The following is a 17,885-nucleotide window of genomic DNA, read 5'->3' as shown; positions in this document are numbered from 1 at the left end:
AGACATCCCACAAATTGAAAACAATGGAATTTTGCTTGTGTTGGTAGCATTTTTAATTTGACACTTTTGCCAGAGAATTCTTGTTGTATGAACAATTATGGATACAGGACTCACAACCTCTTCTTCAAATCTTGAGGAACAAAAATATCCACTTCCTATAATGGCAAATATTTTATCTATTGAATTTGTTGATGGCAGACTACAGTTAAAGACACAAAACTGTTTTTTCAAACGACTTGGAATATCATACCTGCCTCCACCAGGATGTATCATTGCTGCTATAAAATAAATGGCAACAATGTTGATGGATTCACCAGGTTTGTCTAAACTGTAGAATCCTTTTGCTTCCATCAGCTGTCGTACTATTTCATTTGTTATATGAGCACCCCACTCATCGATTTCAGGCATATTGACATCATGAGGAAATATAAATATAGCCATTTTCTTTCCTGCAGGAGGTCCAAATGTAGTTCCAACCCTTTTATGAACACAACTTTCAACTGTCGTCTGAAACATCATTTGTACAGTTGCTGAAAAGAAGCTTGGATTTTTAAACATGGTTTTTTCTGGATCATCACTACAGAGGACTCCTTTAATGATAACTGTTTTTGCTGTGCCTTGTTCATCGATAAAAAGCACAGCCTTTTCCTGCTTTAAAATTGTAGTGATCAATAAGCTGGTTCAAACATTGTCAACATTAGAAACAAGTATGGAAGAAAATACAGGTATGCTATCCTCTGGGTAAATGTATTCTTCGACTCGATTATGCCAATGTTCCCATTCTCCTTCATCATAGACAAGAAATTCAAATATAGTTTAATCTGATTCAAGAGTGGGAAGTAAAAGTTTACTTGGGTGTTTCTTCATAAATGTCTCCATGTTTGCTCTTTCTTCCAATTCTAAAAGAGCTCCTAGTGACCATATTAAAGCACATATGAATAATCTTTCATGGATTCATCCTTATTTAGAAATTACAACATTTCTGACCTAAGGGGTGAAGCAAATGCTTTTCATATTCTCTGCTATCTTGAGAGAAACTGTGAGTGGAGAAAACTTTGAGCTAATTGCTCACCCTGAGTAGGCTTGGAGATTAGTTCTCAGTATTGTAGTTTAGGATGGCTTTTTGTCTTTTATGTTTGAAATAATGCATTGTGTCATAATCTGCAGCCAGTTGGATCGGTTTGTTAGGGTGCACAGATGCTTTTGAGAAGAATTTGGTTGCTATAGTCTGCATGAAAGTGTACATATAGGGGTCATTTGTGTCATGATGAAGTTGCACAGTTCGTACGAACTATAGGGCGTTCAGAATCATTCTGAGACATTTGTTTTGCACATGTTGTAACTTAAGAATATTAGAATTAGCAGTATGACTCCAGGCCGGAGAAGCGTAGGTGAGTATTGGACCAACCATCAGTTTATATATGAGTAGTTTGATTATGGTGCTGAGCTTACAGTTTCTGTTAATTAGCGGGTAGATCTGAGCTATATTTTTTATATATTTCTACAGAATGTCTTGATATGGGAGCTGAAAGTCAGTTTTCTGTCCAATAGTACGGCAAGATATTTGATTTCTGTTAGCCATGAGATTTTTGTAGTGAATGTGAATAGGACGATATCTTCAGTATGAAGCATTGATCTTCTAGAGAATAGGATGGCTACGTTCTTCTGAGGATTCACTAGGAGTCGCCATTTGGGGAAATATTGTTCGAATAGCAATCGATTTCTTGCAATTTTTTGATGGCTAGGTGCGGCTTTAAAGATCTGGCCAATATCGCTGTATCATCTGCATTTGGGGCTTTGATTGATGACAATGGGTTGTGCGGGATATCACACAAGTATATGGAAAATAGCATTGGTGCTAGTAAGGATTCTTGTGGAAATTCAGCCAAGATGTGTTTTTGTGACGAAACTGCCCCACACATCCTAACTTGCATGTGCCTATCGAGGAGGTATGACTTGATTAGATGAATGATTCCCATTGGTATACTAGTTGATATCAGTTTGTATGGTAAACCATAATGCCAAACCTTATCGAATGCACTGGCTACGTCAAGGAAAACAGCCCCAGCGCATTTATGCCAGTTAAAACCCGTAGTGATATATTCCACTAATCTGTACATTTGTTGCGTGGTACTATGAAATTGGCAGAACTCAAACTGCTTCTCAGGAAGAATATTTAGCTGGTGTACTGATTCTTGGAGTGTGGTAAGAATTACCTTCTCGGCAATTTTGCCCAGGTTTCAGATGATGCTGATTGGTCTGTAACTTTGAGGCGATCGATGGTCGTAATTTTGTACAATATTTGAAATACTTAGTAGGTACATTTTGTTAAAACAATGTCCTGGTTTTCTTTGACCAGTTAAATGCTGCAAATAGTTTGTATGTTGTAAAGATAATTCTTTAACAAAGATATCCAAATATTTCCAAACAGTTGGATGGGAACACTGAAAGAGAGACTGAAGTCCATAGTGCCATCCTTCGATACAATTTGTAGTTCTAGCTATACAGTTGGCTGCAGAGTGTCTATGGTTCCAAGTAGAAATATTGAATAGAGGTTGTCTATAAGCCGTTCCTGAGCTGTCGACCTCAAATATATGTACGTTTGAAGTAAAGGAGAACTTGTTCATTATGTTCATCTAAATTAGAGAACAGATCAGCAACTTCTAAAAATGTTTCTACACTTCTTCTGGCAAACATGCAAGTGATTGTAACATTTTAATGTGTACTGCAAATGACTGATTGGATTCATATAGAGATTTTAGTCCACATTCATTTACTTTGTGTATAATAGATTGTGTTAAGTGGAAAAAGCAACCACCAATTTCGATGTTTTCAAACACTTTACGGATAGCATTCATTGCTGCTGTTTCAAAATTGGTCAAAATTTTTCGTCGTCAAGCTTGAATTTTTTCTAGTAACATGTTCAGCATCTTCATGTACATTTCGTCCTTTTTCCCTGGTAGAAGAGCCAGTAGACAAGGAAAAGTGACGCCTGAATCATGTTGGACATGGATACTGTATAACTGATAATATATGTCTAGAACCATTTTAAATGTATCATCTGCTAGCCAAAAATCATTAACTACAAGTTGATCTAGAAGAGTCTTATAGCCAATTAGTATTATACGTTCTGGATCTTCTGCCCTGGAATCATGAATAATCCATTTAGAGTACTTCTGGTATTTCAAAATTTTTGTTATCTGAATTTGAAGGAATGTTTCAGATTGTTTTAGCTTTGCATCTATTTAATCACCTCGTCACGGAGCTCTTCTTTGGTAGGCACATTTTTAATCCGTCTGATACAGTCACTAAACTGTTAGCTATAATTGCACGAGCCATTGCGCCTGGATTCGACATTTTTCTTTTCAGTTGATTTGCAAGTTGATGAGCTTCAGATTCAAAAGTCCTATTAACATGACAGTGTTCTGAAGACTCACGGATGATCTTGTTGCTTTGGTATGGAGCAGCAATCGACAATGTAAAGTTCTAAACTTTGCACAACGCCAATGAATAGTTCTGATAGCAGTTTCACGGTGACGAACAAACTCGAATCCTTTGTAAATTATAATTTGACCACCTTTATTACTAACGCCGTACTCAAAATCAGCCATGGGTAAATTAAAAATTAATTTCAAAAAATTAATCACGAAATTTATTAACTCACACGTTATACACTAGTTGTATTATGAGTCACTAAACTAGAACTGAAGAATGTAAGACAAATTTACTTCACTTCACCCAAACAATTCTAACAAATTCTTGAGCAGTTCATGGTGATTAACAATTGTCGATTGGTTTTACCTCAGGAAATTATTCCTTGTAAATCTGAAGTACTAATTAGGGTAGCTAATCAATGTCATTTTGAGTTTTCAACTCAATCACCTCCCTAATCCCCTTGCTGATTATAAATTTTGTACAATTTTTGGTAAATTTTATTTTGTGTGTTATTTTTTTCTTGGTGTATTTTTTCTATATGTAATTTTTTCTTTGTTTTTTCTTCCCTGTGTAATTTCATAATTTTGAAATTCTTGGGTAAATATTTTCCTATTTTTCCTTTTAATTTTTTTCTTAGTGTATTTTTATCTATGTGTAATTTTTTCTTTGTGTAATTTTTGCAGTGCAATTTTGTCCTGACATGGACTGCATGGATGGGGTTATGTTATATGCCAATAAGAGGTCTAGGTATTGTTCTGTGTTGTTATTTATGTTCCTAATGTTTATATTCATGTCTCCTATTATTATCAAGTATTCTGAGGCGGAACCTTTCGTGGCTGAAAGCCATTTGTTTAATTCATATAGAAATTTTGTGGTGCTTAAGTTGGGTGGTCAGTATTGTGTTTAATATCGAGGAGTTTTCTTGTTTGATGTTTTTAATTTCAATGCATATGTTTTCTGCATATTCTAATTTATAGTTTATTTCTGGTTCTTCTAATTTATGTTTGGTAAATATTATTAAACCACTGCCTCATTTAGTTTGTCTGCAGTGTTTGTGTTGTTGGAAGTGTGCATTTGGTAGATGGTTGACTCTTCGTTTGTCGTAGATACTTCAGTCAGTATTAAAATGTATGTGTTGTCTATATCTTCCTTCAGATAAACTTGCAGGGTCAGCTAGTATTTTTGAATGCTTCTGATGGAGAATAGATAGTCCTGTTTTGGGGATAGTCACTTGTTTCCATTCTGTTATTGATTTCAGAATGTGGCAATTATGTTTGGGGTGATTACATCTGCTTGATAGTCTGCATTCATGTACGTTGGTTGGCTGTTCCCTTCTTTACGAGTCATCAGTATTCCTTTTAATTTGGCTGCCTGTCTTCTACAGATTTCATTTGGATTAGTTTTGTGTCTTGTGTCATTTTAAGGAATATTTTGTGGTCTCTTATCCATATAAACTGGTATTTTTTTTTTTTTCCGTTTTAATTTCCTTGTTTGGTAGAATAGATTCTGATAATATGGTGTTAAGTATTCGGACAAGTATATTGGGGTATTATCATGGGCTCTCGTTTCAGATTCTTGACTACTGGTTTTTTAATCCTACTAGCTTTTATAAGTGTAATTTTTGTTGAGCTGTTGGTGAGTTGTACCATGATGGTAGGAGGACGGGAATTATTTTCTCTTTTCCTTTTTTGTGGTAACCGATGTACCAACTGGATGTCTTTTGATTCAATGGGAGCACCAATTTTTGGGCTTAGTTGAATTATGGTGTCTTTTAGGTGTTCCGTAGCAATTACCAGGAGATCATTTTTATACTGCTGTTGGTTTAAGAGTTTGTACTGTGTTGCTTTAAAGAGTTCAGTTCTTATCGTGGTTCTGTTGTCTCTTTAATTAGATTGTGCTGTCTTTCCATTAGGTCTTTAATGCAGTTTTTAATTTCTCTTTTGGTCTGTAATACATCTTCTACCGAGTTATTATTAAATTTAATAAATTCCTCATATTGGTTGAATTTTTCGGTAATCTGTATGGTGTGTTTTTAAATAGTTCTGCAAGAAAATCGATTAAACAGTCTTTTAGGTTTTTTAATATATTTTCAAGTAATGCATTCAAAGTTGGCTCACCTGGGTTTCTGTTGTTGTTTTCTTTGTTTTTCATTCCCTCTGCTGTTGATTGCTTTATCTGTTTACCTCCTGTGGTTGTTTTCTACATTGGTTGTTTCCCTCCTGCAGTTGAAGGCAACATTCCTTTGTTTTCTCTACAATGGAGACACTTCCACTCGTCACGCTTCGTGTTTGATTTTCACTGCCAAGTGGCCTCAGACAATCCCAAACATAGAAAATGCATGTTTCTCTGTCAGTTTCTGCATGTTATGTGTTTTTCTTCCCCTGTTAAGTCTTCGTGGCATTTGCAGCACTTTATATTTGTTGTTTGACAGTCTTGCTGTAATTTCTAATATGGCGGCTTCCTTTGTTCTCTTCTTGCGTAGTTGACCAAGAAGTTGACCATAACAGATGCTTACAGTTTTTACATCAATATGTTCGACTTGAAGAATGGAATTCACTGATACACTTTAAATTTTAATTCGCCAGAAGAAATCTACTTTGCAACTATGTTACATTGACTGAATAGATAATAATTGGAATTGTTCGATTAACGCTTTACATTAAGAAACAAATGCACTGCAATCTAACTCAGTGTCGGAATTATCACGTTCGGCCAGTTGCGCACTAGACTCGCAAATATTCTTTTGCACTTGTCACTGCACGTAACAAATGAATCCAACACTGTTCTCTGAGCAGTGTTGCTACAGATAAATTGTATTCTTGTGCACGTCATTTCTGTGAGATACGAAACTTTTATTATTGGTGCGTGTTCATTATTAGGGTGAACTGTTTTTTGTAAATCTCATTTTATTCTGTTAAAATAACATATAATTATTTATCATAGATACAAGGCACAATTATGACGAGTGTCACTGTTGAAAAGATGAAAAAATTATATTTTCTCAATTATCATTACACGAAACAAATGCACTGTGATCTAATGCAGTGTCGGAATTATCGCATTCGGCCAATTGCAACTAGACTGATATTCATTTGCACTTGTTACTGCACGTAAGTGAATCCGACACTGCTCTCTGAGCAATGCTTGTGTGCATTATATACTGTGAGATACGAAATTTTATTATTGGTGTGTCTTCGTGGTGAGGATGAAAAATTTTAGTAAAACAATTTTTAATATGTAAATTTATTTATTAATAAATTGGTTACAGATTTGGGAAAAAGGATTTTTTTTTTATTTTGTATATACAGCACCCTCGCTTAAAATTTTCACTGGTCCCCACCACCGATATATACATATGTTTCCAAGGACATACATATAAACAATTAAATCTAAACCTGGCTTGTGACAGGTACTGAAACAAAACCACTGCCATCTATTATCTTCCTTTGATAAGCCCTGCAGAAGCTTCAAGGAAGATAGTAAAAATGTCAGCCAAACATACAAATAAGTATATCAAAAGAGAATGAACTCATTCTCTTTTGATATGTTTTTTGTATGATATGTGTTCTGTAATCTGTATACTAAACTTTAGTAAAGAAGTTAAGTAATAATAAAAATATCATTATTAAAAATATCTGTTGTAAAAAATCAATATTAAACGCAGAATGTATAAAAAAAAATTCAAATGATAAAATTCCAAAAAAGGTGTATATATTTATATAAAATTATTCCATTATTATTATTACTATTGAATTGTGTGTTGTATTAATGCATTGCACAATGAGTTCTATGTAAATACAATGGATAAATATTTAGCTAGTATAAAAAAATGTATATTTATAAAAAATTAAGTATTCTACATTTTGTACTGAATCTTGTACTCTACAAAAAATGTCTCATTGTGTATATATGTGTGTAAATAATCTATATGATAATAAACCTTTAAAAAAAATAATTACATGTAATTTATCTGAGACATAATAAAGTTAAAAATTTTATCATGAAAGCACCTCCTAGAATCAAAACTCATCAAGGAAAGCGATAATAAAATGCATTCTACAGAGATAATGTTTATCACACCTCGTATTAAACTGGCTCAATGTTTGCAGACTCAACACCTGATTTGGCAATAAACTCCTCTCACCACTGCGAAATCCAAATGCAAATACGATGGATAAATATTTAACTACTTTAACAAATGTATATTTATAAAAAAAATTAATTACTCTGCACATGGTACTGAATCTTTGTTCTGTACAGAGAATATAGCATGTCTGTGTGCAAAAACGTCATGCCCCACTGTCTTATGCATCACACCTTTATACAATTTCTAAACATTCAATGCTACGAAAATGTTTTGTTTATAAAATATTTTAACCATTTAAATATTTTAAATACTTATTAAATTATCAAGAAAATGAGAGGGCATGGACAGGAATCGTATGCAGCCGATTGCTAGTTATTGCGAGAGTTGAATACATTACACAAACTGCTGATTAACCATAGTTATGTTTCCACCTAACCAGTCATTATGGATCAAATGCGCATCCTCATATGCTTCATATCCATCATATATTTCAATGTAATATCAGTGGTATTACAATTTTAATATTCACTTGGCATTCATGAAAACCTTGGCAGGTAGTGTGGTTAATCTTAAATTGTGTGCTGCTGACACGAATGCTCAATTTTTCCAAGCTGCAGTATTAAAACCCAAGTTTCTCCCTTTGAAAAAAAATTAAAAATATCCTGTATCAAAAGTTAGCAATTGACAATCAGATCCTGGTGTTTTTTTTTTTTTTTTTTTTTTTTAATAAATATATTTTTAAAGAAATCGTATGTCGGTGACTGGAATCTATGTTTTTCTTCTGCAGATCTAGTGTCATGATAGTTACCTCTTGGCAAAACAAGTCCTGTGAAAGTTATTCATTATTTTATTAAAATGTAAAAAGGAAACCGGACCTTTTCAAACATATTTCTCAGCTCATTTCCTCTTATTCCATTAGTATTGCTCGAAGCTTGTCAGATCGATAGCTCACTAGAATTCCTGCTGAGGAATTCGAAGCTGAGTGTCGAGATATTCTCATTTTTAAGGGTTAGGCCTGCTCTCACGGAAATTGATAGATTCCTAGAACATAATGACTTATATTTGATTAAAAAATGACTTTGAGTTGTACATTTATGAATTGGTAAGTAAAAAATTTTCAGGTTTCTGATAACTTTGGAGTTAGAGTTCTATTACTCAATATATATTCTGGTTAACGCAAGTATACAAGGTGTGATACCCTTAGTAACCTTTCATGAATGAAAGTCCATGATGCTGTTAAATTCACAGAGCTGCACACTTTGAAAGAAAGCGGCATTCAAATAAAACAAAGGGAAATGAATCCCTTCTTCCAGATGCTTCTGATTTCCATCAAATATTACTCAGCTTGTTAACTACTTAATCAAAAAAAAAAAAAATGTTGAGATCAAGATCTTGTTTATTAAAGGAATGAAGTTACTAGCAAAAGTATCGTGTTTGGTCGTTATAGTAGCTTTTCCAGATTATTCAATTCTTGGTTCGCTCAGAGTATATGCAGTAGATTTCCAATCTTTCGTAAATGATGATATTAAAATATTAATGTCTTAATTGTCCAGAATTTAAGTCCCCCTCAGAAATATCAGCAGCATGATAAAACTATCATCATCATTAATGTTCTGTCGCTTGACAGGTCCAATGGTATAACTCAGCAGATTCTCTTCCTCCAATTTTCTCTGTCTCTTGCTTCCTCCTAAATTTCCCTGATATCCTCTTGTGCCCATTATATCATCAAGCATCATTAGTCATCTCCTTCCTCTTGGTCGCTTTACTTCAATTTTCCCTTCTATTATTCTTTTCAGTAGGCTGTCTCCTCTTAATACATGTTTATCCAGTTATGCTTTCTTGTTTTTATGGTCTTTCGTAACATTCCTTTCTTCTTCAACTCTTTATAATACTTCTTCACTGGTAATTTTTTTAGTCCACTTTATTTTCTCCATTCTTCTCCATAACCACATTTCAAATGCCTCCAATTTGTTCATTTCCCAGTTGTCCATGTTTCTGACCCATATATAAAGTCATACTCCAAATATAGCACTTAATAAGCCCTTTCTTTAGATTTTTGTTCATTTTACTAATAAGCAATTTTTTCTTGCTATAAAATGCATATTTTCCTTTAATTCTTTCTTTTATTTCCATGTCACATTTTCCATTTTCTTGTATTATGCTACCAAGGTATTTGTATTGTCTCACTTGCTCTACACTTTCTCCATTCATCATCACCTTGATACTTCCTGGTTTCCTGGAGATTCTCATCAGTTTTGTTTTCTTTGTGTTAATTTTCATATATTTCTTGCATATACTTTCAAATTTTTGCATAGGTGTTGTAGTTCATCTTCAGTATTAGCCAATATTGCTTGATCATCTGCAAATCTAATATTTTGTATTGTTCTTCCTCCAATAGTCTTTCCTCTTCATGAAATGCCTCTTTATCATTTCGTCTGCAAATATATTGAAGAGTGTCGGTGACAGGCAGCATCCCTGTTTACACCTCCTCCAATCACATTTTTTTAGTTTTACCTACTTTTGTCTTTATTATGGTCGTCTGGTTTATATATAATTCAACTATTAACCTTGTCTCTCCAATCGAAACCTATTTTGCAAACATTTCCATCAGATTTTCCCATTTCACCATGTCAAATGCTTTTTCAAGGTCGACAAAACATATATAAACTTCTTTATTTACTTCTATATTCCTTTCGCATATGATCCTCATTGCTCCAATTGCATCGCTAGTTCCTCTATCTTTTCTAAATCCAAATTGATCATCACCCAGAAAATACACCACACTATTATACAATCATTGATTTAATATTCTTAGCAGTACTTTGGAGGCATGCGAGAGTATGTTTACAGTTCTGTAGTCACTGCACTTAGCAGGATTGCTTTTCTTTTCAATTGTTATAAGAATATACATAATATACATAATATATATAACACTAATAAAAAGAACGTTTTTAGCCATCTCTTCTCTCCTTCTTCTAATTTTTAAGTTACGTGAAAATTAAAACACCTGAATTTCCGAGAGGATACATAATCCTATCAAATGTGTATGAGGTTGGTTAATTTACCTTTCGCTGAAATAGCTTCGTAGAGGTTCTTCGCAATTAGATGTGGAGAACTAATGTTGATTGGGCATGTGCTTCAAGCAATGCATTCCACAACCAACGAGTGGCTTTGATAGGACGATTATAGACTTAAAAATAAATTACTAGGTTTGTTTACAAATGCCAGAAGTATCAGAAATAAGGGAGATTAAATGGTTTCATTGATTGAGTTTATTATTATTAACTTCTGACTTCCATGGAGTCAGAAACCCATCATGGGAGGTAAACACTATTGCACACAATGCTCATTTAACCATGCTTTAAACTGATTCAAGGTGTCGACATTCACGACACACTCAGGCAATTAATTCCACTCAACCATGCAAAGAACCTGCTCCTCAATCTCTCTTGTTCTACCCCTCTACCATTCTATTAAAAATCTCTTCATGTCAACCCAATAAATCCTCGACTAGATTATGTCTCAATCATATCCTTCCCCTCTACCTCTTATTCACAAGGCTTTGCAACTTGCATTCTCTCAACCTGCCCTCATACCCCACATTTCAAAGACAACTGACCACCATTATAAATCTTCTCTGGACCCTTTCCAACATATCCTCATTACTATGAAACCCAGTGACCAAATATGTGCAAAATAATCCATATGAGGACTGATCAAAGCCTATCTAATGTGATGCCTTCACAATTTGTGCAATGTGGCCCCTGAATTTCAGATCCTTGTCCAACAGTGTTCCTAGATCTCCTCTACTTCCTTTAACCACGTCGTCGTCGTCAATATGGATAAAATACACCACTCCTCTACACTTAGTCTCCATCACATATTTCAATGTAATATCAATGGTATTACACTTTTAATATGCACTCCACATCCATGGTTACCTGGACGTATATATACGTCTTGGTCGTTTGGGTGGTTTTCCCAAAAAGTGTATACTTTGCATCCCATCATTGCTTACCAAATCTCAAAGCCTTACACTTTGCAACATTGAACTGATAATTCCGTTTAGATTCCCATTCATGCAATCTATTCAAGTCCTCTAGTAAACCCATTACATTTGCTCTATATTGCATTACCCAATTTTTCATTATTTGTAAACAGCTGCATATCTAGTTAAACCCATCCCAATATCATTAACGTACAGATTGAACAAAAATGATCCCAAAGCTGATCATTGCAGTATACTACTATTGACCTTCCTCTTTCGTGATAATGCACCCTCATATTCAACTTTCTGATACTGTCTGACATCCAGTCACTGATCCAACTCTGTTATCCAATCCCATCTGTTTCAATTTATTTACGTGCTTGTTGTGTGGCAGTGTATCAAAAGCTTTTGCAAAATTCAAATACACCACTCCATATGCATCTCCGCTGGCCAAGTTGTCACTTTGTTATAGTACATAAGTAAGTTGGTGAAATATGATCTCCCGTTAAAAAACAATGCTGATGACCACTGAGAATATTGTTATCAATTCCTTTCTGTATTCTACTTCTCACCAATTTCTCTAGTACCTTCACACCTATAATTCGAAGCCACTGCTTTATTGCCACCTTTATGCAGTGGAACAGTTTAACCTTTCTATTTTCCTTCTTTAGGCACCGGTTATATTTAGAATTATTCTGATTGTTCTTTCAGATATGTATTTCCATTTTTTAATTTAATTTTGAACATTCTCATTTTATTATTCCTACACGTGATTTAACTCTCTATTGTTTCTCTGTCCACTGAAAAAATATATATAATGGTTATTTAATTTGTTTGCTTACCTTTTTTTCTCCATTCTGATATGCAAGGCTATGTCTTGTTTATCCTCTTATTTTATTAAATAAAGAATTCTTGTTTTTGACTTCCAGTCCTTAATTATGTCTGTTTCCAATCCTTTTTCCATTGTTCTTTCTTAGTCAGCTGAGTGCATCTTGTATTCTTTCTATGAAGATTTAATTTTTACATCATTCAATCAGGATGCTGGTCCTACTAGTTGATGCCCAGAGCAATTGTACAATATTATTGTAAAATTCTCCTGGAGTCAAAAAGACTCAGCGAGGAAGAGGTTTTCATATCAAATAAAATATTACTACATTACATATTACAACTGAAGTCTCATTATTTCTTGCAACATGTTTATTGCAAGCAGAGTAGACCTACCATGATGTTAAGAATTTGAATAGAAATTCATTGTATTCAGGCAGTGAATTCCATTTCATGTAAAAATGGCCTATATTCAAGTTCAAGTCAGTAGTTAGAATTAAAATAAATACAGGAAGGTGAGTTGATGTAATATATATAAGACAGGGGAATGAAAAGATCATAAGAGTGAAGATTAAGAGAAATTTGACATTATTAGCATACATAATGTCAACAGAGCTAATCTAAATTGATAAGGTTTGTGGACTCTTAAATGGAAGAGTTTGGTATCCCAGCATCATAGCCAAGTGATTGATGATAAAAAAATAACCGAGGAAGACAGATGTTTAATGCAGTTTGTAGTAACTTCAAGTCTGAAATGTGAACTCGTATTGGCATCCTGACAAAAGTACCATATTTCAGGCTAGTAATAATGTGACTTTATCATAGTATGCCTTAAGGCAGGGGTTCTCAACCTTTTCCAGTGGCATACCACTATATTTAATTCAAGATATTAGATGAACCAGTAAGCATATCTGTTTTCGTACCACCCAGCAGTGGCTCACGTACCACAAGTGGTATGTGTACTATAGGTTGAGAATTCCTACCTTAAGTGATATATATTAGGAATAATCTGCAGTGTAGCATTTAGAAGTTAAAAAAAAAGCCATTTGCCTGGACTATTTCATATACCAAACTGACAGAATATTTTCTACTGCCTGACAATATGCAGATTTCATAAGCTGATATATTATGGCCAGTTGGTTCGGAAATTGTCTAATTCCAAAGCTCATTTTTATTTCCAATCATAGATATCGGCCCGTATCAGCAGAATTTACACCTGTTTGAACTGACAAAATGACCAGTAAAATGCGCATTTGCACAGTTGAAAAATCACTGATTTTAAGACTAGAGTGAAAAAAAAAAAAAAAACTTTTTTTATTTGGTCATAAATGTCAGTGGTAGTTGTGTGATGAGGCATACTTAAGCGCTAAGAACACTGTGTAGAAGAGTGGAGTGCCCTCCAGCAGAGACTTGTGCACTACACGATTCACTTGTATTTAGCAGGTTTCACTAGAAACCTGCTGTACACAATTATAACCGATGAGCACATCCCTTAAACACAAGTGTGCATTTCACTCTAACTATGGTTGATATTTCATCTCGCAGCGGAAGTTTTATCATTGAATTATGCATAATTTTTCTCAATAGGAAAAAAAAATACCTCATTCTGTTTCATCAATGAATGGAACAAACATATGTAAGTGTATGACCCAATAGTTATGCTTATTAATAAATAATTACCTTTGGGCCAAAAGATGAATTCTTTTTTCACGGATTAAAAAACAATCCCGCTGCAGCCATAAGTGATGAAAAGTTTTCAGAAAACACTGTCCTTTGATCTAGCAGACGTGCAAGCAATTAACTAAGTGATTTTATATCATGATTTAAATTAAGATTAAGAGAATTATGTATTATGAAGGGGTAAGTGGACCTGAAATGTCCCATTGAGTAATGTATGATCAGGCTCCCATTATCAGAATTTGGTGTCCCTGAAAAGGGCCGTTGTATTTTGCAGTTTCCCAATTTAGGATTTCTTTTCTGTCTTTTTGGGCAGAAGCACAGCCTGGATGGTAGGAAGAACACCACCTTGTGCAATAGTGACCCCTGAAAGCAATCAGTTCAACTCTTCATCATTACGGATGGCCATCTGAAGGTGACGAGGGATGACCCTACTCTTCTTGTTGTCTCGAGCTGCATGTCTTGCCAAGTCAAGGATTTCAGCATCTAAGTATTCGAGCAGAGCAGGCATATACACTGGAGCACCAGCTCCTACACGCTCGGCATAGTTACTATTACATAAGAGACGATGGATACGACCAAACTACAGGACTAGAAGGAGTTGCTGTTGAGACGATGACCATTTTGTGACGTGATTAAACTGGTGTGATGGAGAACCAAGCCCTTGGCTTTTACTCCCTTTGTCTTGTGTGTTTGGCTGTTTGGGGGTAGTTATTGTATGGGTTGTGTGGTTTATGGTTAGCTTTGGATTAGCTGGATTGCTTTGAGCATTTGTGTTTTATCGTGTCGCGTTCATTGTATTCTGTTGCTGTCATTATTAGTTGGTTTGGGTCGGTGGCTGCTTGTGTGAAGTAATTTTTCTCCGTTTGTCGGAGGAAGTTGAGGATTGCTTCGTGATGGAGTTGTGTGTTCCGTACGAACCATGGGACGTTAAAAGACATTCTTGCACATTTTTCCTGTATTGTTCGGAGTTTTTTGATATTGTAAGGTGTGACTCCAGATGGGCAATCGGTATGTTATTATGGATCTTATTATTGATTTGTAGATGAGTAGCTTGTTGTCTATGCTTAAGCCACCGTGTCTGTGGGTTAGTGGGTAGGTTTTGGCTATGACTTTGTTTTGGCGCATATGTGGGTCTTGAAGTGTAGTTTTTTGTCCAGTTGTATTCCTAGGTATTTGGTTGTTTCCCATGGGATGTTTGTGTTCAATATGTTTACTGAGTTGGGTTATTTCTTTCTTATGAATAGCATTGTTGCGATTTTGTCGGCGTTCACTTCGATCCTCCATTTCCTGAACTAGAGTTAAAGTTCATTTGCTGCATTTTGTAGTCGTTTTGTTATTAATTTTGGGCACAGGTTAGGACGGTTGTGTATTTGGCAGAAAATGTGGTCTTGTTCTGTGGGATGTCAGCCATGTAGTTGAACAGTAGTGGGAAAATTAGTGAGCCTTGTAGGACTCTGTGGTTTTGCATTCCAAGGATATTATTCCTTGTATTTTTACTCGGAATTTTCTGTTTTTTAAGTAAGAGCTAATCAGGGAGACTAGATGTATTGGTACTTTTGCTGTTAGTAGTTTATGTAGGTGCGTCGAAAGCTTTTGCAATGTTGAGAAAAATTGCATCAGTGTTGTTTCCAGTTGAAACCATGTGCGATGTATTCTTCGTACTGTTCTGTGGTGTGGTCTGATGCCGAATAATTCTTCATCTGGGATGTCAGTTTCTTGTAGTCTAATCAGTATTACTTTTTCGGATATTTTTCTGAGACAGGAGAGGAAACATGGGTCGGTAATTTTGTGAGAATTTTGGGTCTTTTTCTGGTTTGGGGATCAGGATTGTCTGCAGTCTTCCAACGGTTTGGTAAGTAGCTTAGCCTGAGTATCGCGTTTGTGATGGCGACTATGTGCTATGTGTGGTAGGTGTTTGATTAATTTGTTTTTGATTCTGTCTGGACCTGGTGATTTTTTATTTTTAAGATTTTAATTATTTCGCGGATTTCGTTTGGAGAGGTAGGGCAGATATTTGGTTGTTGGGTGTGGTGCATTAGTGCATTCCGCACCTGTTGGTGTAATTTTGTGATAAATGTTAGGTCTGCGTGCTTGTAGTAGGGACTGAATTGTCGCTGTAGGCTGTGCGCAAAAGCTTCCACTTTTTCGTCGTTTCGGTAGACAGTACCATGTTCGCCATGAATTGGTGGTATGTAACTTAATGTGTTGCAGAGGCCTTTGAGGAGTTTCTATAGAGCTTGGTCATTTGGTTTTATAGATCGGACTGTGTTTGCCGAGTGTTGGTTGCGGAAATCTTTGATTGCTTAGTGCAGTGCTTCCCAAACTTCTGGATGTCAGGGCTACTTTTGCAAAAATTAAAATATTTCACGGGTGAGATATGATGAGAATGGACGTATTTTAGATTGATCCTGATTAGATTGCATACAAGGTTTTCAGGAATCTCACATTGCACTGGCACAGACAGATTGATTAATCCTACTGTCTCCCCCTCTGCATGACACATGCAAGAGGTCTAATGGCCGGGAGACCACCCACTATGAGGACAAGTGGTGGATTTAAGGTATTATAAGGAGTTAGGATCTCAATCTGTAGCCAAGTAGATTCCAGACACTCCTTTTCGCTATTTTATGGCAGTTAATATATAATTTGCTAGTAGACAATTTTCACCTATTGTCATTGCACGAACCAAGGAAAAAAGCACTGAGCTCGTGGCTGCTCTCTTTATCACATTGCCGATTGCTGATGGTACCTAAGCCTTTGCACTCCGTGCAATCTTATCTCCCATACGTTTCCCACTTGGGTGCCTTGGAAGCGCCTAGGACTTCGCATCGTGGCTGCCTGGGATCATGTCTATAAGCCGATTAAACTAATGTGAACTTTGCTCTAACTTTCTTGTTCCAATGTAACCTCTATAAAGACTTTTATGATTCTTGTCTGTTATTTACAGGACAGTTTACAATATAACACATACAAAATTTCATTAAGAAAGTATTACATTATTTACAATAATCACTTACACCTATGTACAAATCCCGAATGAAATGATTAATAATAAATTAAACCTTTCATTCCAGATTTAACAACAGAAAGTGATCCTCTCAAGATTCCAAGCAGAAACAGATAAGTCAGGAATTTTGCCTAACGAACAGTTTGGCTTCTGAAAGACCCATAGTACAGCTCAACAAGTACACCGGCTGGTAGAAATCATTACAAAAGACTATAACTGTAAAGTCAATACAGCTGCCATCTCCATCGACGCAAAGAAGGCGTTTGACAAAGTATGGCATCAAGGCCTTCTCTGCAAACAGAAAGCTTAACTTGCCAATCAAGTTAGTAAAAAATAATGCACTCTTACCGGAAAGACAGATACATGTGGGTCAGGGCCGGCAAAATGGTTGCGTCCAGATGCAGGGTCTTGACAGGTGTACCTCAGGGATCTCTTCTGGCCCCTCCCCTGTTCTCAATCTAGGTAGTGGACATCCTTCTGAACCCAAGAACAACATTCACTGCATTATGTCGATGATACTGCATTGATGGCAAGATCTCTGAGCCCAAAACTGGCAACTAGAAGATTTCAAACCAGCATACCTATTTTAGAAAGGTGGCTGGCAGACTGGAGGATCCAAGTTAACCCACAGAAAAGCTCAGCCATATACTGTTTACTTGAAAGAAAATCCATAGAATGGAGGACATTTATCTTTTGGGAGTAAAGATTCCATGGCAGACTGAAGTCAAATATCTTTGAGTGATTCTTGATAGTAAACTCCTATTCAGCAAACATAAGATATATTACCTCGAAGACATCTAAAGTCAGCACAGCTCTACCCTATGATCAACAGACAAAGTAAACTGGACACAAACAAAATTAAC

The sequence above is a fragment of the Typopeltis vanoorti genome, chromosome 17, assembly GCF_054136105.1.
Source record: "Typopeltis vanoorti isolate ZY-2024b chromosome 17, IOZ_Tvanoo_1.0, whole genome shotgun sequence".
In the NCBI taxonomy this organism is placed as follows: domain Eukaryota; kingdom Metazoa; phylum Arthropoda; class Arachnida; order Uropygi; family Thelyphonidae; genus Typopeltis; species Typopeltis vanoorti.
This window is presented reverse-complemented; position numbering follows the sequence as displayed.